Source organism: Myxocyprinus asiaticus, chromosome 16 (genome assembly GCF_019703515.2).
Source record: "Myxocyprinus asiaticus isolate MX2 ecotype Aquarium Trade chromosome 16, UBuf_Myxa_2, whole genome shotgun sequence".
Taxonomy (NCBI): Eukaryota; Metazoa; Chordata; class Actinopteri; order Cypriniformes; family Catostomidae; genus Myxocyprinus; species Myxocyprinus asiaticus.
In genome coordinates this window covers 29,701,269-29,722,984 of record NC_059359.1, presented here as the reverse complement: position 1 = coordinate 29,722,984, position 21,716 = coordinate 29,701,269, and the positions used below count along the sequence as shown (strand labels likewise).

Here is a 21,716-nt window from a genome sequence, read left to right as displayed (position 1 = left end):
TCTCTAGGTTCTCCACACACTTTTCATAGGTCTCCCTCATCTTGTTCAACTGAGCTCTGGACTGCTCTATGGAAAATCGTGCATTCTCTGATGCTCTCTGTGGAGGTCTCATGTTCTCCGGCCTGTTTTCTTCTTTGTACATCATTGGAGGTTTTGGAGAAATGGCATGTTTATCAAAAGCATGTGCTGAATTCACCAGATCCAAGACCTTCTCTTTTATAGCCATCTCTTTATCTCCGTCACATTTGCCATCTGGAGCATATTTTGCCAGTTGCTTGCATATGTGACTGCCATTCTTGCAAAGCTCCTGAGCTTGTGACTTTATAAGGCAATTAGAGATTTTCTTTAAATCATTGTTTATGCTTTCAAACTGCTTTTTCATGAAATCACTTTTTGTAGATTTCTTCTTTTGATCATATAGATTTGTCCAAGCAATGTCATCATCCTCACTATTCACTTTCATTATTTGCTGGATATTCTGCAAACATGTTAGAATTTCAGCAGACTTACTATATGCATTTATTTCATCAACCACATCTCCTACACGTTCCTGACCTTTAATCTGGCTCACAGTATCACTTATTGTTGTTGCTGCAGCACACGCTTTTCTCACTGGGTGAGTTATAATGGATGTCACTCCATTAATCATGCCTGTAATGCTTTCTGATATCTCACTAACAATGTCCATACCACTCATTTCCGATCTATTAGGTAGAGAATCCATAGCTTTCTGGTAACTCTGAGCACGCTGCAGTTCATTCTCCATGGCACTCACTACCTTTTCAGTCCTTTTCTTGGTTTCTTGTGCTGATTGCTCCCTCATTTTGTTCTCTTCTAATTTATTCTTGATTGCTTCCATTTTCTCCCCATAAAAGTGCTCTGCGTTCACACACGCTTTCAGCAGCTCTTGGATAATATTGATGACATCCATAAATCGCTTTTCAGTTGCAGTAGACAACACAAGACACTCATCTGCAATGACTCGGATATTGTCTAGTTGATCAGGAAGATGTGCTTGGACAACCTCGTCATCGCCTTGGAATAAAATCTTCACAGCTGTCTTCATGTAATCTGGAACTGTGGCAGTATGCAGGTGAATCTGATCCATGCTCGTATGGGCCTCATTAAATGCATGCCAACCAGTGTTACATACTTGCATGAGGCAAGCTCGAAGGGAATCAGGGTATTTGATGAATTTATAACCATCTTTGGGGGTGTTTTTATTGATGGAGATATCTGTTGTGGAAAAGATGAATACAAGCTCTCCCAGGATGGGTGTAGCTGGAGTCAAATATTCTTCCTAGTTGGCATACGGCTGCATTACAAGTTTGGTTTGATTTCTCATCTCCTCAGCAGAGGCAAGGCTTTGGGTAATCTTTGAAATAGCAGAATCCATGGCTTCTTTGTTCCTGCTCAAAACAAAGAGAAAAATAGCTGTTTTGAAATGAACTGTTCTGTGGGAGAATCCCACTTTGTAATTAGTTAAAGTGTTTGTTTATTTCAGAAGTCGCTGCATTCATCAGAGCAGTTTTTTATAAAACAAATGTCTTTTTTCACCTTTTATAATACTTTTACCTATATTTAAGATTTACGCAATTCAATTTCAAAACAAATTCACCATTCAGCGTGTAGATGGAAATGGTTTGTTTGCTTGCCATCAATGTCTTTTTGTCAAAAAAACAATCTTTTTGTTAGAAACAGTCCATCTGTTTGTGGTGTCTTAACAAACTGTATACTTGTAAATATATATGTTTAGTTACATATTAAAACAGGTATTTTTTTTTTGAGTGCCTAACCCCACCCCTACCCCAAAGCCTAACCACTTCTCAATAAAATTAAATACATAACAGGCAAATTTACAATCTCAAAATTTTAGTAGCATTACACTATTAGATATTTTGAGCAATTTACCCCACCCCTATCATTAAACCTTACCACTTCTTAACAATATAAAACACTTAACACTGTAAAGGCAGCCATTCAAAATGATACATACAAACTTTAGCATGTTGCAGTCACAGATACGCAAGTGCCAATGGCATCTGACTTCAGTGACGTCAAACCTGTTGTAGCATTTCTAGAGGTGGCAATTTTTTAAATGTGTAAATGAATGTGGAATTTGAGTGTTATGGTGGATGGCAATGATGATCATTGAATAAAGGCTTAAACTTCACTCTATTCCTAGCCTATATGACTTCAGAAGTCTCTGACATCCTGAAAACTCCTTTTGTGTCCCACAACAAACAAAATAAAAATGAACGATTTATGTATTAATGTCATTTTAAAATTTAGCCTTGGCTAAAGTACTGAAATCCTCTGATGTGAGTTGAATATGGCACCAGAGTGACATTTAACACTTACGGACCAAGGTGATGTTTTGGTGGTGTAGGCACCAGTGTTAAATTTAACACTGACAAGGGCTGGGTTACCTTGTTTAATGTTTCACACTGTTCATACATTTCCCTGTGTTAATAATTAATCATGGGTATTCATGCAGTAAGGGTTCAGCAAAAAATTGGCAGCAGGAAGTACCTGTTGATTGCAACCGGAAGTACCTGCCAAAATAACCAGAAGTGGGAGGAGCTTATTGCTGGCAGCCGCCAATCACTTGCATGCTTATGTAGAAGTAGGTTCTTCCTCCTCCATAATAAAATAATTTTTACGTTATTTGTCACTGAAAGTGCTAGTAGAAAGAGAAAACGTAACCATCATATCATCATAGACCTTTGATTTTTGACGGGAATGACAACGAGGCTGTGAGGGATAGACGTACTGCCTCTTCAATGGGCTGTACTGCAGTTTAAAGTGTTTTTGGATTGTTCCACAGACAAAACATTGAAAAACATCTTTCCAAGAACATTCAGTAAACAAAAAATTCAGGACATAATTTGTGGAAAATCAGATGTGATCTAGGAGCTTTTCACAGCTTTATACCATGCGTGCCATTGAAGAGATGGTAAGTCTATCCCTCACAGCCTCGCTTTAATTGCAATTAAAAATCAAAGATGGCGCTACCGTGAATAAGGTCTTTTGTTGACAGTTCTGAGCTACTGACTATTAAACATATAAATTCATTGTTTATGCGTATGCGTAAAGGTCTTTTATTGAGCAGATCTCGGTTCAGTAAAATGTCACAAAAATAGCCTAACGTTTGATGAATAATGTGATTACCCAGGTTAAGTTGTTGTAGTTACTGTTTCAATTTTAGTTGTGGTGTAATCATTTAGATGATGAACTGACAGAAACACAGTAAAGATACTTTCTGTACTCATAATTCATTGTCTTGACAAATATTACACTGATGAGCCAAAACATTATGACACCTCACAGGTGAAGCGAATAATATTGATCATCTTCTAACCATGACACATGTCTGGGTAGATTAGATGGTAAGCGAACAATCAGTTCTCGTAGTCAACATGTTGAATGCACTAGAAATTGGCAGGAGTAAAGAACTGAGTGACTTTGACAAGGTCCAAATTATGGCCAGACAACTGGGTCAGAGCATCTCTGAAACTTCAAGGAGACAAACCACAAACTAGCGACAGAGTGTTGGGCACCCAAGGCTCATTGATGCATGAGGGCAACGAAGGTTATCCCGTCTGGTCCGAACAGACAGAAGGTCTGCTGTGGCACAAGTCACTGAACATTTTAATGATGGTTATGGGAGGAAAGTGTCACAAAACACAGTGCTTCGCACCCTGCTGCGTCTGGGGCTGCGTAGCCATAGACCGGTCAGAGTGCCCATGATGACCCCTGTCCACTGTCGAACGTGCCTACAATGGGCATGCGAGTGTCGGAACTGGAGCTTGGAGCAGTGGAAGAAAGTCGCCTGGTCCGATGAGTCCCATTTTATTTTACATCACGTGGTCAGCCATGTACGTGTCTGCTGTATTCCTGGGGAAGTGATGGCACCAGGATGCACTGTGGGAAGACGACAAGCCAGTGGAGGGAGTGTGATGCTCTGGGCAATGATCTGCTTAAACCCTGGGTCCGGCCATTCATGTGTACGTCAATTTGATACGTGTCACCTACCTAAACATCGTTGCAGACCAGGAACACCCCTTCATGGCAATGGTATTCCCTGATGGCAGTGGCCTCTTTCATCAGGATAATGTGCCCTGCCACACTGAACACATTGTTTGGGAATGGTTTGAGGGACATGATGAAGAGTTCAAGGTGTTGCCCTGGCCTCCAAATTCCCCAGATCTCAATCTGATTGAGCATCTGTGGGATGCGCTGGACCAACAAGTCCGATCTATGGTGGCTCCACCTTGCAACTTACAGGACTTGAAGGATCTGCTGCTAATGCCTTGGTGCCAGATAGGACACCTTCAGGGGTCTTGTAGAGTCCATGCCTTGGTGGGTCGTAGCTGTTTTGGAGGCACGCGGAGGACCAACAGCATATTAGGCAGGTGGTCATAATGTTTTGGCTCATCTGTGTATATGCGGGTTGGGTGCCACTCATTTGGGTAATTTTTAATACAACTCATATGCACAAATACGTTTGTCTTTTACAGTGCAGATAGAGACCCAATTTCAGTAATAAACCAATATTGACTACTGCGTTTTGATTTTTGGGGGCAGCTTAATTTAAGTACAGTGAACTAAACCTGAAATTCCCAATTAAGTCTAAAAAAACAAACATTGTTTTCAATGATCAAAAACATTTTGTTGACTCTTGCCTATACTTGCCACTACCTTTCTTTCTTAGACCATAAAATATAATAATATTGTCTAGTTATGTACAGGTACTATCAGACATAAATGGCATAATACAAATGTTATGTGATTGACTGATGACAACGTTTTGTTGTCCATTGACATTTATTTAACATTATAATATTTTACTTATGCATACGGATATTTCAGGTTTACATTACAGTAGTAGTGCAGTTGTAATTTAATATCATCTAATGAGTCAGAAAACAGCACATGAAAGTTGAGGAATGTTTCAACGCCTGTACAAAGCGCATGCATATTAAATTAGAGAAATACTGAGGCATTATATGATTGGTTATGTGTTGCTACACCTTTAGCACCGCAATGTTGGGTTAACCCGCAAATGCAGTGCTAACTCAGTTGTAGTTTCATAAGGTTTCATAAAAAGCGGTGCTAAGCCTTTCAGAATTACAAGTGTGAAATGTTACTTTACCCAGGGTTAAAAGCGGGGTTTTAAAAGATGTTAACCTGAGGTTTATTGTGTAACAAATACTTATTTATAAGTATCAATCTAAATGGTAAATCTAAATCTTCATTTTAAATCTAAATGTTAAATGTAATTTTTAAAATTAAATGTAAATCTAAATGTAAATGTTAAATCTTAATGTAAAACTCAAATATAAATCTTAAATATAAATGTTATATATAAATGTTAAATCTAAATCCAAAATATACATTTTAAATATAAAAAATAAATATAAATGTAAATCTTGAGCTCAACATTTAGAGGACATGTAAATTAACTGGCCTTAGCCTACTGACAAATTTTTTCTTACAGAAACAAATGGGAGTATTTTTTGACATACGTTGGCATGACAACACAGCAGATTTCTAACCAGCATGCACCTGCCTGTGATGTGTCTTGTGGTAATAAATTAAGTAAATGTAATTAATTAATTTAAAAAACGAAAACTACAATTTCTAAATTCAAGCTGCATTCCAAATGAAATGAAAAAGCAATTAAAATAATGAAGTGATCAAAATAGTGTGTGTCTGTGTGTGTGTGTGTGTGTGTGTGTGTGTGTGTGTGTGTGTGTGTGTGTGTGTGTGTGTGTGTGTGTGTGTGTGTGTGTGTAAAAAAAGCCACCCTTTGGAAATGGACTCTTCCAAACTCCCCCGCCTATGTTCGTGATTTGGACTGTTCCAAAACTTTCCTGGGAGCTGGAAAACAAGATGTTGTGGAGAGAGGATGTGTAGATGTTTTTGTTTATAGTAAATAATAGTTAAACTAGTCAGAAGTGTTGCCATCTAAGGAATTTGTGGATTGTGTGTGCGCGTGCAGCTGATCGTAATTACATTTGCATATTTTATTGCATAATACGTTTATGAGAGAGATTAAAGATCGCTATAGCGATAATGTTTACATTGTTAATTATGTTTGCACATTATACTATTGCCTAAATGTCATATGATCCTCCCGTGTTATTTATCTGTACATTATTTAATGTTATATCTGCATTATATCGTTAGACTTAAAACACAGGGAACATGTATGGGTATGTTTATCTGGTGAGTTATACGCATGCGCTGTTAGCACTACGTGCCCTAGGCATGCAGTGTGGTAGCATAATAATGTGTATAGAGTTTGTATTTGTATATATATTATTTTCTTTATGTCTAGTTCTCTAATGCTTTTTACCAAGCTACTTATACTTATAACCAGTATTCAAGCACTGTTTTATAGATCTAGTACTGTTTATAGATCTGTGATTGTACATTAGTTTATTTAAATTTTGTATATTGTTTTATGTTTACAGTACCACACACGAAATTTACACCCTGTTGTGAGATGTAATTTTCTAACCGGACATCCTGTAGCTGTTCAATTACTCCCAACCAGAGTTAGATAAAAGTGTGAACAGTAGTTCTTTACATGGTCCTTCGAGCCGTATGAGTGGACTATTACAGACATGTCTCACCCACAAAGAGAAGCCCCTGCTGTGCGACCAAGGAGACGAGTTAACCCTCCAGCTTACTTTGAAGACTATGAGCTCAGTGGACCTGGGCCTCGTCGAAAGCAACCACGGTCGCCTACCTATCAGGGTGTACTGGAGGATGAACCACCAAATAATACAGGTCATTTCAGATCCACTTCACCAATCAGCCAAGCATCAGAGTGTTCAGAATGGATATTGACTGGCCAATGGGACAGCACTTCTGAAAAGCTAAGAGAGGAGAATGCTACATTGCAATGGCAAGTGAAACAGCTACCAGAGCTTACAGCTACATTAGAGGAGATGAAGCGGGAGAATGCAGCCTTGGAACGACAAGCCAGCCAGCTCTCTGAGATCATCTCAGCATTCCAAGAGATGCATCAACAGAATGCTGCACTTTGTCATGAGCTTCAAAGCCTGAAATCTGAGTGGAGAGCTCCACCTGAGTCAGTCACTTCACCGATGCCATCACCACGCTCTCACTCTCCAGAAGTCCACATTCAGACTCCACAGCCATACCGCCCAATACCAGCCCCACGCTCCAGGCTGCCACCACCTGTCGCTAAGAGACAGCCATGCCCAGCTGTGCCAGACGAAAGCCCAGAGCTGATCAAGGACCTGAGAAACATGAACATTTCTTCCTCCTCACATGAGAGAGCCCCCTTTACAACACAGTATAGTGACTCACCTCAGATCAGGTATGCTAACTCTCCCCTGTATTCTCTGCCAACTCGGCTGCCTGAGTTTGTGGTCCCATCACATGACTGGAGGAGGCCAGCCCACGCAGAAATTAGTTTAGAGCATCTCTTACCCTCATCTACCCATGAGAAAACCTACAGAGTTCCAGCCCCTACCATCCCCTTCCTTATGTCTCCTGACCCTAGGGAGTTTTCAAGGCTGAGAATTTGCCTGACAATGCCACAGAACACTTCAAGTTTCAAATCCTCACAGACCATCTGAAACTGGAGGATGCCCTCCTGGTGGCGGACTCTTACAGCAATTTGAGGTTTCCTTTCACGAACACCATGAAATCTTTTAATAAAATGTATGGTCAACCTCATCAATTAGCCCTGCAACGAATTGCTGAGCTGATGGATGGACCTAACATACACAGTGGAGATGTAAAAGCCTTCAGGATGTTTGGGCTGCAGGTGCGCTCTCTTGTCAATATGTTGTAACAGCTGGGCCACAAAGGTAGTGTAGAGCTGGAATGTGGATCACATGTGTCTCGACTCCTGTGTAAACTGCCACATAACCTCAGGTCTAGTTTTAAGCGGTACACCCACCCTCTGCAAGTTACTATTCCCACATTGCAGGACTTTGCTGATTGGCTGGAATATGAGCTTCAAGTACAGGAAGACAATAGCCAGTATGCTTGTCACCCAAGGCAGGAATCCTCAGTAAGCAGCAGAGAGGTGAGAAGAGAGTCTAAGCAGCCTCGTAAACCGACTACTATTCTGCTTGGAACTGAAAAGTCACAGACCACACTTATGTCGTCAGCCACGTCTAAACCAGTTACAGTCAGAGAAGAGAAGGTGAGAGCTTTTTGTCCATATTGTGACAATAATAAGCATTATTTAAATGGCTGTGAAAACTTTAAGCTTCTCAGCATAGACCAGAAGACAGACTGGATAAAGACAAAAAATGATGCTGGCATTGTGGTCATGGACATCAAGCAGCCAACTGCACACTAAAAACTAATTGCCCAACATGTAACAAGAAGCACCTTTTGGTACTGCATGACATCATTGACCAAGGCAAGCCACTTCAGCAGAGTGCAGTTCCTTCAAGTGCAGTTTTGTATGTCAACCGCCCAACCTCTGGCAGTAAAGTGGTGCTCAAAGTGACTAAGGTTCTGATCAGGAATGGCAACATAGCAATGGAGGCCTATGCAGTATTAGATGATGGATCAGAATCTCTTCACCTTGATGCGGCCCATCAATGACCTTTATGCAAATGTGGAGAGATTGTGGCAAGTGGATGTTCTGTCTTACCAGAGTGAAAAGGTGATCACCAGGTCATGCCAAGACAAAGAGTCCATTCAACTCCTCCAGGACAAACACTGTGAGAATGGATATTGATGGTGTCCAGCGGTATGCTACTCTGCTTCGTGTCAGGAACATACCTCGTCTCTATGCACGTAAGGAAGCTGTCTTACCACATCTGAGGGGAATTGAGAAAGGGCTGGAGAGAGACCCTGATTTAGCTGCAGCATACCAAGAGGAGCTGGCCAAGCTAGTGCAAGCTGGTTATGTAGTGAAGCTGAGACAGAAGTAGGTGGACAGAACCAGAGAGGCCTGGTATATCCCGCAAAATATGGTGCAACATAATGGGAAGAATAGGATGATCTTTAACTGTTCATTCTCATACCAAGGGAACAACCTGAACGAGCTTCTACTAGCTGGTTCAACACTTGGTCCGTCACTCCTGGTAGTTCTTCTGCGTTTCCAGGAGCACTCTATTGCCATCAGTAGTGACATCCGTGGCATGTTCCATCAGGTACGCCTCTTGCCAAAGGATAAACCACTGCTGAGATATATCTGGAGAGATACACAAAGAGACAGAATCCCTGAGGTCTATGAATGGCAGGTACTGCCTTTCGGGACTACTTGCAGTCCGTGTTGTGCCTCGTTCGCGTTACAGAAGCATATTCTAGACTACAGTCAGCCTGGAGAGGACACATGGGTTTCAGTGGAGAAGTCATTTTATGTGGACAGTTGTCTTCAGAGCTTCGCTTCCCATGACATGGCCAAGAATCATGTTGACAAACTCCGCAGCCTTCTAGCATCTGGTGGCTTTGAACTATGACAGTGGGCTAGCAATTACCCTTCAGTTATCAGCCATCTGCCAGCTGATATTCAATCTCAGAGCAGCATCCTCTCACTCTGTGAAGGTCACCAAGAGGCCCAGGAATCAACTCTTGGCCTACATTAGAATGGTCAATCAGACACCCTTGCGTACAAATGATGCAAACCAGACTGTCAAGTGCCCACAATGCGAAGCAAATCCTTGCTAGCCAATATGATCCCCTTGGCTACATTGTACCATTCACCACTCGAGCTAAGGTGCTAGTACAGAGGTTGTGGGACAAAAGGAGGGAGTGGGATGACCCACAGCTACCAGAAGACCTACTAGACTCTTGGAAACCCTGGGAGAGCGAGTTGGAATACCTGCAGCACATCACTTTGCCCAGGTGTTATTGCAGCAAAGAACTGGACTGCTCCACTAGTATTAGGCAGCTTCACATCTTTTGTGATGCCTCAGAGAAGGCTTATGGATCTGTGGCTTACCTAAGAACCGAGAACCCTCAAGGTACAGTGGAGTTGGCCTTTGTAACAGCTAGGTCCTGTGTTGCTCCCAAGAAACAACAGAGTATTCCTCATCTTGAGCTGTGTGCAGCACTCACGGGGGCACAGCTTGCTAAAGTCCTGAAGGCAGAGCTAACATTACCACTCAATAGTGTCACTCTGTGGTCTGACTCCACTACAGTACTGACCTGGCTTTTATCAGATTCCTGCCACTTTAAGGTGTTTGTGGGGACCAGAGTGGCAGAGATACAGGACTTAACTGAATCTGACACCTGGCGTTATGTACCGTCAGGCTACAACCCTTCAGATGCCATTACAAGAGGGAAGTCTCCCTCTGATCTCAAAAGAGAGAGCAGATGGAACCAAGGCCCAGCATTCCTCAGACAAACACAAGACAGCTGGCAAGAGATGCCACCATTAGCTCACATAAACCAAAACAGTGAGCTAAAAAAGTCAACCTTCTGTGGACTGTTAACTTCTGCTCTGTCACTGCCAGATCCTCAGCAATTTCACACCTTCACAGACTACCTAAAGGCCCTTATACAACCATCCAATGAGAACTCTCCCTACATTGCAACTGCAGAGGATTATAAAGAAACAGAGCTCACGGCCCTCTGTCGAATCCAAGCCGAGTAATTTCCTGAAGAGGTGTCCCACTTGAAATCTGGTAAACCTCTGCCAAGCAACAGTCGACTGCTGTGCCTAGCCCCGGAACTAGATACCAGTACAAATCTCATATGTGTTGGTGGTCGTCTCAGACAGATCAGTGAACTAGAAGAAGATACCATTCATCCCATTGTCCTTGACCCACATCACCCGCTCACCAAGCTGATCATCAAAGACTATGATGATTGTTTGCATCACCCTGAACCAGAGAGGGTGTTTGCGGAGCTCAGGAGGAAATACTGGGTATTAAGAGGATGAGCAGCAGTCAGACATCATCAATGGCAATGCACCGAATGCCAAAAATGGCAGGCCAAACCGCATCCCCCTAGAATGGCAGACCTCCTACCTGCTAGGTTGAGAATTCACCAGCCAGTTTTCTATTCAACTGGGATAGATTGCTTTGGCCCTTATCTCATAAAGGTGGGACGCAGAAATGAGAAAAGATGGGGGATCATTATCAAATGTATTACCACCCGCGCAGTGCATATTGATCTCCTCGCATGTATGGACAGTGATTCATTCCTGATGGCCCTTCGTCACTTCATTGCTCGGCAAGGGAAACCCTTTGAAATCCAATGAGATCAAGGAACAAATTTCAAATGTGGGGATAAGGAACTTCGGGATGCCTTTACAGCTCTTCAGCCTGAGCTCCAGGCTCAACTTGCAAGCTAGCAGATTAAGTTCACGTTCAATCCACCCAATGCACCCCATTTTGGTGGATGCTGGGAGTGGGAAATTCGATCTTTGAAAACATCCCTGCAAGTGACCCTCGGAGCACAGACAGTCACTGAAGAAGTATTGCGAACTGTTATTGAAATAGAGGGAATAATTAATGCCAAGCCCATTGGCTACATATCTTCAGACATCGCTGACCCAGATCCAGTTACACCCAACATCCTGTTGATGGGGCGGCGAGATGCCTCACTTCCACAAGTAACATACCAGGATCCCGAACTTCTGAGCTGATGGAGATGCAGGCATAGTCAGCTAATAGCTGATCACTTTTGGAAACAATTCATCCATAACTACCTACCAAACCTTCAAACCAGACAGAAATGGATGTCAGAGAAGGACAGTCTACGAATAGGTGAAACTGTTATGATTGTGGACCAGCAGCTACCTCGTGCGCTTTGGCCTGTTGGAAGGATTGTTCAGGTTTACCCGGGGAAAGATAACAGAATCAGATCAGCTGAGATCAAAGTGAAGGACAAAATTACCAAAGGCCAGAGACCAAAATCATCAGCCTACCTCCTCTGCCTGAGTGACATACCAATAACTCACCATTATTGGATTATGTGTGTGCGTGCAGCTAATCGTTAGTACATTTGCATATTTTATTGCATAATACATTTATGAGAGAGATTAAAGATCGCTATAGCGGCATTCCGTCTAAATGTTTACATTGTTAATTATGTTTGCACATTATATTATCGCCTAAATGTCATATGATCCTCCAGTGTTATTTATCTGTACATTATTTAATGTTATATCTGCATTATATCGTGTAGACTTAAAACGCAGGGAACATGTACGGGCATCTTTATCTGGCGAGTTAGACACATTACGTGCGCTAGGCATGCAGTGTGGTAGCATAATAATTTGTAGAGAGTTTGTATTTGTATATATATTATTTGCTTTATGTCTTTTTCTCTAATGCCTTTTACCATGCTTTTTACCATGCTGCTTATACTTATAACCATTATTCAAGTACTGCTTTATAGATCTAGTATGGTTTATAGATCTGTGATTTGTACATTTGTTTATTTATATTTTGTATATTGTTTTGTTTACCAAACCACACACGAAATTTGCACAATAAATCATCTACAAGTACACCCTGTTGTGAGACGTAATGTTCTAACTGGCATCCTGTAGCCATTCAGTTACTTCGAACCAGAGTTAGATAAAAGAGTGAACAGCAGTTTTTTACAATATAAGTAACCACCTTTCCATTTACCATCAGGCAAGTATCCATCTAAACATGCAGGCGGAAAATTACTGACACAAATGAAGACATAAAAACAATTATAAATGTAAAAATTATAATTATGATAATAATCACTGAAATATAAATCATGGTTCGAGGTGAACGTGTTTTTGTATTATTTTATGTTTTAATCACAGATGTATTGGCTGCAGAGTTGTGTTCACAATGAACTGTTCTGTGGAAATAAAGTGAACTGAACTCAAAGCACCTCCTGAGCTGAGATGTCTGAAGTCATTTACAGCACTCATAGATGATACTGTTCTTGCAACAAAAAACAAAATCATAAGACAGAAACAAAGAAAGACTGAGAACCTTTAACATGCGCGTGTTCCACAAGACTGCACGCCTCCGTACAAACAGCTTGTCATACAAGCACATTGACGTCTTTTCTGTCATCTGTTCTTAAAAATATAATACAGTGCATTTCTTTTAAGCACGTGTCTGTGTGTCTATGGGCAAATTATTTGTAATATTCACTTGATAATAATAATAGCCTAATAATAAGAAGAATAATTTAATACATTAATGGGAAAACGAGCCAAATATCGTCTTGACATCGTCAAAGGCATCAGCTATTGGCGATCACTCTGACCATCGTCAATCCCTGAGATCATCGTCTGTCGGCACAACCCTAATGTGCATTTCTCTCTATAAATTAACAAAATGTTCAGACAATCTTCTTGCTGGTTTTTCCGACACATTCAGAATCATTACCGCTTTTGCTGGTGTCACTGCGGCTCGCTTCGTGCATGCGCTTGTAAAATGTATATTTTAAAGGCTCATTATTACGGTTTAGTATTTCTCTTTAATATAGATCAGTGTTAGCAATTTTACTTGTAACATTCTTTCTCAGCCCTGGAACTCAAACCATTTTCTGATGCCCCCCAAAAATATATATTTAAGTCATTAAATTAATATCATAAACATGTGTCAACTAGTCGACTAATGGCTTAAACTAACGACTATTAGTCGACTAGGAAAATCTTTGGTCGGGGGCAGCCCTAGTGGCAATATGAAGAGTTGGGCTGTACTGTCAAGCAGTAGTCAAAGAACATATCCTTCACCATCATTTTGTTGTTGTTGTTGTTCTTGCTTCCTCTAATGGCGGATCCTCAGTTTTTCTTCTTCTTTATCCTTCAGAGCAGATGTCCTTGAAATGACATGACTCTGTGCTGCCCTCTAATGTCTGGTAGCTTATAACAAAGCAATTGTACTGCGCATGTGTCGAACGCGTCCATTCGCGCTCATCCGCGAGGTATACTTTCAAAGCTGTGCGGGAGACGGAACGGAACGCGCAAAGTGAAGTATACCTGGGTGTGGCAGCGGGGTGGAGCATCCGTCCGGAGAGAGAGAAAGCAGTAAGGGCGCTTGCACCTGAGCTAGATTATGTCTTACCTGTCTCTAATTCCAGTGAGCATATAAACGGCCACGCCACCAGCAGAGAGGCAGAGAGAGTCTGGCACAATGGAGCCTACAGTGCTCATGGAAGCTGATGTGTTCGTGAAGCTAATGAGTTTGAGTGCCTACGTGCCTCTGAGACTGTTGAGTTTGTGATGCTGTAAAGCATTGAAGTGGCTGAATAAAAGCCTTACCTGAGTCTGGTAATGTATCACAACAGAGTATGAATGAATTAAAAAAAATATAACCTTACAGGCAGCACCAATTTACATCAGCCCTGATGGATCTCTTTAAGCCACTAATAAACTAATAATATATTGATGACACCTTATACTTCCATTTGGCTTTAGCAAACATATACTGTAGGTAGGCCTAATTCTTAGCAGATTAGTAGTTCATCAACATTTAAATCTTTCAAATCAAACTTTTATGACATTCATAACCAAGGCCGTAACCATGTCTTGTACATTGGGGGGGACCAAACCATTTTAAGGGGGGGGGGGGGTCATGGGTGTTGAGATCACAAATTTAATGGTCCTCTTTGGTCCTTTGATATAGTAAATGTGCTGAATGCAATAATTTCCTGAATAAAGGCTTGAAATGTGATAAAGGCCCAAAATTGTGAAAAGTTTGGTTTTAAAAGATACTGGATTTCTTGCAATTTGCCTGTTTCAGTCATCTTTTCTTTCTTTTTTGTGCTGTATCATAGAAAAGATGAATATAATATGAATTTCTTTTCATCACTGATGTATCTATAAAATGACGACTGTGTCAGCTGGCTAGCAAAAACAAAATACACAAAATTATTTATTGTCCTCAAGATGTCCCTTGTTGTTTTTTCCTCCCAGTAGAATCTTAACACAATATTTTGTTAAAAATCCTAACGCTGCTCTTTTCCATACAAAAACAGTTCATATTGACCACTGCTGTCAAGGTCCAAAGAGAAAACAGAATCATTATAAAAATACCATAAAAGTAGTCCATATAACACATAGCTGTTGTATGGCCCCAGAAAGCTTGGAATTGTAACGTTGGGTGTCTGGAGTGGAAGAGGAAGAGAGGAGATGCAGGAGTGGAATCTTAAATCCTTTAATAATAATCACTGGAGTGGAAACAAATGCTGGAATGGAAACAAACTCTCAAGTTCAACATTACAAACTAACAAAGTAACACATCAAAAACTCAATGCAACACTTACTGACAGCAGATGTCTTTGCCACATTTTTTACTAATAAGGTTACAACCATCAGCAGTACATTCTCAGCACCACTCCCTGTCAAACACCTGTTTCCTGTATGCAACTCTTCTATCTCTATGTTCACTCCTCTGACTGACATTGTGGTCTCTAAACTCCTACTCTCCAACCACCCCACCACCTGTTCCCTTGACCCCATTCCTTCTCACCTCCTCCAGGCCATCTCTCCGTCCTTCTTACCTGCACTCACACACATAATTCATCTCTACTTACAGGCACTTTTCCCACTTCATTTAAGCAGGCTCGAGTAACCCCACTGCTGAATAAACCCGCACTTAACCCCACACAAATAGAACACCTCAGACCAGTCTCTCTCATCCCATTCATGGCAAAAATACTTGAAAGGGCAGCTTTCAATCAAATCTCTGCCTATCTCTCACAGAACAAGCTGCTGGATGACAATCAGTCAGGCTTCAAAAGTGGACACTCCACTGAGACTGCCCTGCTGTCTGTCACTGAGTCACTGAGATGGGCGAAAGCTAAATCCAGATCATCCGTCCTGATTCTGCTGGACCTTTATGCAGCCTTTGACACAGTCAACCATCAGATCTTACTCTCTACACTCTCCTCGCTGGGCATCACAGGAACTGTGCTTGACTGGTTTAATTCCTATCTCTCAGGTAGGTCCTTCAAAGTAGCCTGGAGAGGTGAGGTATCCAAGCCACACCAGCTGCTTACTGGAGTACCTCAGGGATCAGTGCTTGGGCCACTTCTCTTCTCTATATACACAACATCACTGGGACCCATCATTCAGGCATATGGTTTCTCTTACCACTGCTATGCTGATGACATGCAACTCTACTTGTCTTTCCAACCCAACGACACCACAGTGACTGCTCGAATTTCTACCTGCATGGCAGACATCTCAGCCTGGATGAAGGAACACCACCTGCAACTCAACCCAGCCAAGACTGAACACCTTGTCTTTCCAGAAAACCCTGCTGTTGAACACAACATCACCATGCAGCTGGGTGCAACTACAGTAACACCTTCCAAAACGGTCAGAAAGCTAGGGGTAACCATCGACAACAAACTAAATTTCACAGACCACATCTCAAAGACCACAAGATCATGTAGATTTACACTCTACAATATCAGGAAGATAAGACTCTTCCTTTCTGAACATGCCACACAACTGCTTGTCCAGTCACTTGTCATAACTAGACTGGACTACTGTAACGCTCTCATTGCAGGCCTCCCTGCATGTGCAATTAGACCCCTGCAAATGATCCAGAATGCAGCAGCATATCTGGACTTTAATGAACCAAAGAGAGCGCATGTTACACCACTCCTCATCTCTCTCCACTAGCTGCCGGTTGACGTATCAAATTCAAGGCTCTGATGCTGGCATACAGAACAGTCACTGGGTCTGCTCCAGCATACCTAAAATCATTTATGCAGAGCTACGCGCCCACTAGAAGCCTGCGGTCGGCAAAGGAACGTTGCCTTGTTGTACCAACACAAAGAGGCACACAAAACACAAAACAAAATCTATTTTTATGTTTCAAGAAAAAACCCAGCATATGGGTTTTGAACAACATATGGGTGAGTAAATGAGTGAGTAAAAGTACATTTTCCATTTTTAGGTGAACTACTTTAACTGGTGGCTCATTTTTTGAGCACAAACTTGATGAGACATACTCAAAATAAAATGGTCTCTTTTAAAAGGAGACTTTTAAGATATGCTGTACAAATTTCAGAATTAATTAAAGACATAAAGAAGTTATTTAGAAAATCTTAAATTGATTTTAAATTATTAACTAATAATATTTGCATTAAGAATATATGACACTGTCCTTGCCAAAACCTAAAAGCACAATAGAAGTCACAAGTCACAGGTCTTACCATGTTCTAGTTCTGAGCTGGGTGAAAACGCTCTACTCTGTGTGGCATTTTGCACCACCTCTGTAGAGCCCATATACAAGTCTACACATACAGTAATATCACCCCCATGAAACGCTGTATTTGCTCGTGTGCGCGCGCCAGAGAGCACTATCATCGATGGCCGTGAGAAATGCATAATTATGATTATAATATAATGATTTGGGAATGTGCATTGCCACGGATTTTGCATAACCGCGATAGACATGATACTTGATACATTTCTCGCGGTTGACATTTCTATTACACACTGACACAGAGCCATGCAGCTGCTTGTTGGTCTCGTTCTAAAGCATCAAAAAGGTATGATGTTTTAAGAGGTTTTTACAGTCTTACAGTGCGTGGTTATGATGTCATCGAATTTTCATGACCATTGAAAATCCAAGAAAATGAAACCCGTTGTCCACACGACAGCCGTTAGAAGCAGAATACTGTAAATTTGGTGCACCTCATCCTCACGCATTTGTGCAAAGAGGTTGTTATTGGTAGTGACATTTCATGATTTTTTAAATGTCTTTTTTATGTCTGAGATTTTGCTTATCACGTTGAGTTAGACGAGGACGCTGACACACTGTTTACTGTTATCGCGCATATTATGGACTCGCACATTTTAATTTGACTCCATCAGTATTCAAGACGCTGTCCGTCATTTTGACAAATAAAAACAAGCAAGAAACTCCGCTTTAACCATCTTCACGTGGTATATCTCTCCCTCTGTCTCTGCGTGAGCATGAAAGAAAGAGAGGGAGGGAGAAGTCAGCGCTCGCAGCCACGTGAGAGTGAAATAAAGGCACTTTTAATGCAAAAATAACAAACGCGCCTCTTTTAAAAGTATTTGGTATATGAGGGAAGATACATTAGTGAGTTTGAATTCTGCTGGTAGGCTGCAATAATAAGTTCAAACTTTGGGCGTTAAATCAGCTGTTACTTGCGCCATGCGCCCAAATACGTTTCTGCATTCGCAAGCAGTAATTTTCACTCGCAAATGCAGCCTGGAATACAGGATTCTGATCTAGTGGTCTGTTATTGTTCTGTAACAACCGCAGCTCCACGTATCAGATCATACATCTGGGTCCATCTCTCTTGCTTCTTTGAGCACGATCTCTTCAAATAAGGTAATAAAATATTTTTAACTCTAATCAATGTTTCATGTCCATTTATTTGTTTATTTGGCAAGTAATGTGGAGGCAGTCGGGCATTTTCACAAAAAGAAATCACCTACAGAACTCTGTTCAACGATTTCTTTCTTCTCAAAATACATAATTTCAAAAACGTGTAATAAGCGGGATAACGTACAGTCAGCCGGTTATTATCACAAAAAAAAAACAAAAAAAAAACAACAACGAATAATTCTGCTGAAATGTTGCATTTGTTCTTAGATTAAATTTCATCTGGGAGAAACAACATGCCGTTTTTTTCACGCTTTCTTTGTCTTTAGCCTACTAGCTTTGTTGCGCTTTATTATCATGCAGTAACACTGACATAGTGATTGATGTATGTCGTCATGACCCTCCCCTCCAAATCCAAACACAAGTGGTCACAAACGCATTTAATCCACCAGGTGTAAACGATGATGTGTCTCACCTGACCACATGTGATCGGCTTACCCAGGGACGTATAGTGCAGTGTTATTTAGTGCAGCTTATACTCACTTCTTTATCAGTCGGCATTGCGTATACCCACTTCTAAATCCCCTCTGATGTGTATCATTCAGTAGTGTCCTGCATTAGCCAAAATCATGACAGTCCAGCACATGAGTTGCTAATCCAATCGCATGTGAATAAATGCAAATATACCCTAAAAACTAAAAGCGAACTCGATACATGCTTTGAATCTTCAGTGTCGTATGTAACATCACTACAGACAACTAAACAAAATAGCATGCAGTCTATTTAATTTTTTTAATCTGAATTATTTAAAAAAAATCGGTTTTAATGAATGATTCAATGACTCACACATAGAGACTTCACTTGTTTCATTACTGGATGATTTAGTGTTTTTGAACGAATCTCTTAAATGAATGATTCAATGACAAATACATTTAGATTTCGCATTGTTTGTAAATTCTTGTGTCAATGAACTAAATTCAGTAATGTTCAGGTTATGGTAATTGTTTCCATTGTTACATTTATAGCCCATAATTCAATCACTCATGTTGTTGTTGTTGTTGTTGTTTTTTTTTTTTTTTTTGTGTTTGTTTTTTTGTAGACACAAATAATGACTGGCCAGACCTGTGGACAGCCAAACAAAAAGGTTTTAAATCCAAGAACCCCTGGTTAGAATACAAAAAAATTGGGTAAGTTTAGGTAGATTGTTAGTTTTGGCAGCTTCTAAAACAGTGGACACAGAGAAATATACAGTGTGTATGTTTGTGTGCTTGTATGTATGTGGGAGAAATGGACACTACACACATACAAATATGAATACAATAGTTACATTGTTTGTTTATGCTTCACAGGATGTCTGGCCTGTAGCAGTGTGAACTCCATTGGAATCATCAAGGAGCAATGTGTATCTCTCTCTCAAAGAATGGATGAACTTGAAATTCAAGCATCTGGCCAGGGAAGTAGAGAGACAAGTCTGTCAGTCTTGAGAAATAAGATGAGGAACATGCTTTGTCTAAGGCCAACAATCAAGTTGTGAAGATGGCAGAACAACAGAAAGAAGCAGTCATTGGTCGTTTTTTTGAAGACAGAGAGTGAGTCAGCTTCACGGATGGAGTTGGGAAGGTTGTTCCACCAACGTGGTATGATGAAGCTGAAAGTCCGGGAAAGTGTTTTGGTGCCTCTTTGTGTTGATGCAACAAGGCGACGTTCCTTTGCCGACCGCAGGCTTCTAGTGGGCGCGTAGTCCTGCATAAATGATTTTAGGTATGCTGGAGCAGACCCAGTGACTGTTCTGTATGCCAGCATCAGAGCCTTGAATTTGATACGTGCATCAACCGGCAGCCAGTGGAGAGAGACAAGGAGTGGTGTAACATGTGCTCTCTTTGGTTCATTAAAGACCAGACGTGCTGCTGCATTCTGGATCATTTGCAGGGGTCTAATTGCACATGCAGGGAGGCCTGCAATGAGAGCATTACAGTAGTTCAGTCTAGTTATGACAATATGACTGGAAAAGCAGTTGTGTGGCATGTTCAGAGAGGAAGGGTCTTATCTTCCTGATATTGTAGAGTGTAAATCTACATGATCTTGCAGTCTTGTGGTCTGTGAAATTTAGTTTGTTGTCGATGGTTACCCCTAGATTTCTGACCGATTTGGAAGGCGCTACTGTAGTTGCACCCAGCTGCACGGTGATGTTGTGTTCAACGGCAGGGTTGGCTGGAAAGACAAGGAGTTCAGTCTTGGCTGGGTTGAGTTGCAGCTGGTGCTCCTTCATCAAGGCCGAGATGTCTGCCAGGAAGGCAGAAATTCGAGCAGTCACTGTGGTGTCGTTGGGCTGGAAAGACAAGTAGAGTTGCGTGTCATCAGCGTAGCAGTGGTAAGAGAATCCATGTGCCTGAATGATGGGTCCCAGTGATGTTGTGTATATAGAGAAGAGAAGTGGCCCAAGCACTGATCCCTGAGGTACCCCAGTAAGTAGCTGATGTGGCTTGGATACCTCACCTCTCCAGGCTACCTTGAAGGACCTACCTGAGAGATAGGAATTAAACCAGTCAAGCACAGTTCCTGTGATGCCCAGCGAGGAGAGTGTAGAGAGTAAGATCTGATGGTTGACTATGTCAAAGGCTGCAGAAAGGTCCAGCAGAATCAGGACGGATGATCTGGATTCAGCTTTCGCCCATCTCAGTGACTCAGTGACAGACAGTGTATAGTATGTCAAACAAAAATGAGCGTGCACTCAAAGATGCAGCAGCTGAAGTAGGCTCACAACTTCTTTGCATTGGCAGAGTCTTGGATGTACGCTGGGTGGCCAGTAGCTTTCTGACTGTTCATGCTGTTTGGACATCACTGGGAGCTTGTGCAGCACTTTAAGAATGCTTGTTCTGATGAGAGGAGGTCCAACAATGAGAAGCAAATGTACAGAGGTTTATTAGACCGTGTTCAAAGTCCTGAATTACTTTGTGACCTTGGGCTCATGTATGACACACTCCATGAACTAAGTGTCCTGTCACAGGAGCTTCAGGCTCATTCTATAACTCCCCTCAGAGCAGAGCATCTGCTGAAACACACAGTCAGAGTGATACATTCATTTAAAGAGAGTTCAGGTGAGAAATATGGTAAGGCTTTAGGAGCAAAAGAGAGTGGGTTGTATCGATCTATAGCCTTGAAAAGAAATTCAAAGCTCAAGTCTATTAATCCAGGCCAGTTCTTACAAAGCCTTGTGAACAATCTTGAGCAACGCTTGTCTTTCGAAGATGAGACCATCAAGGACCTCAGCATCCTTGCTCAGAGTAAATGGCCATCAAACCCCAGCATCCGCCATGGTGAAGAACAAGTTAAGCGACTGTGCAAGCGATTTAACTTGTGCACAGACCAAGCACTGAATGGGATGCGGGACCTACTTGTGCAAAAGGCGATAGAGAGAGTGTCAGAGCGCTGTCGTGCTAGCCAGTATGTGGACTT

The 21,716-nt window shown here is 41.5% G+C and overlaps 1 long non-coding RNA gene and 2 pseudogenes across 1 annotated transcript; 2 read left to right on the top strand and 1 right to left on the bottom strand.

Moving 5' to 3' along the window:
* Positions 1-1,396, bottom strand: part of LOC127453815 (uncharacterized) — a 36,501-nt pseudogene extending 35,105 nt beyond the window's left edge.
* Positions 1-21,716, top strand: part of LOC127453816 (uncharacterized) — a 56,136-nt pseudogene that overhangs the window by 20,449 nt on the left and 13,971 nt on the right.
* LOC127453819 (uncharacterized) lies at positions 16,526-20,094 on the top strand. The gene is made up of 3 exons (XR_007899456.1): positions 16,526-17,454; positions 19,360-19,447; positions 19,610-20,094. It is a non-coding gene; the product is annotated as an uncharacterized LOC127453819 (long non-coding RNA).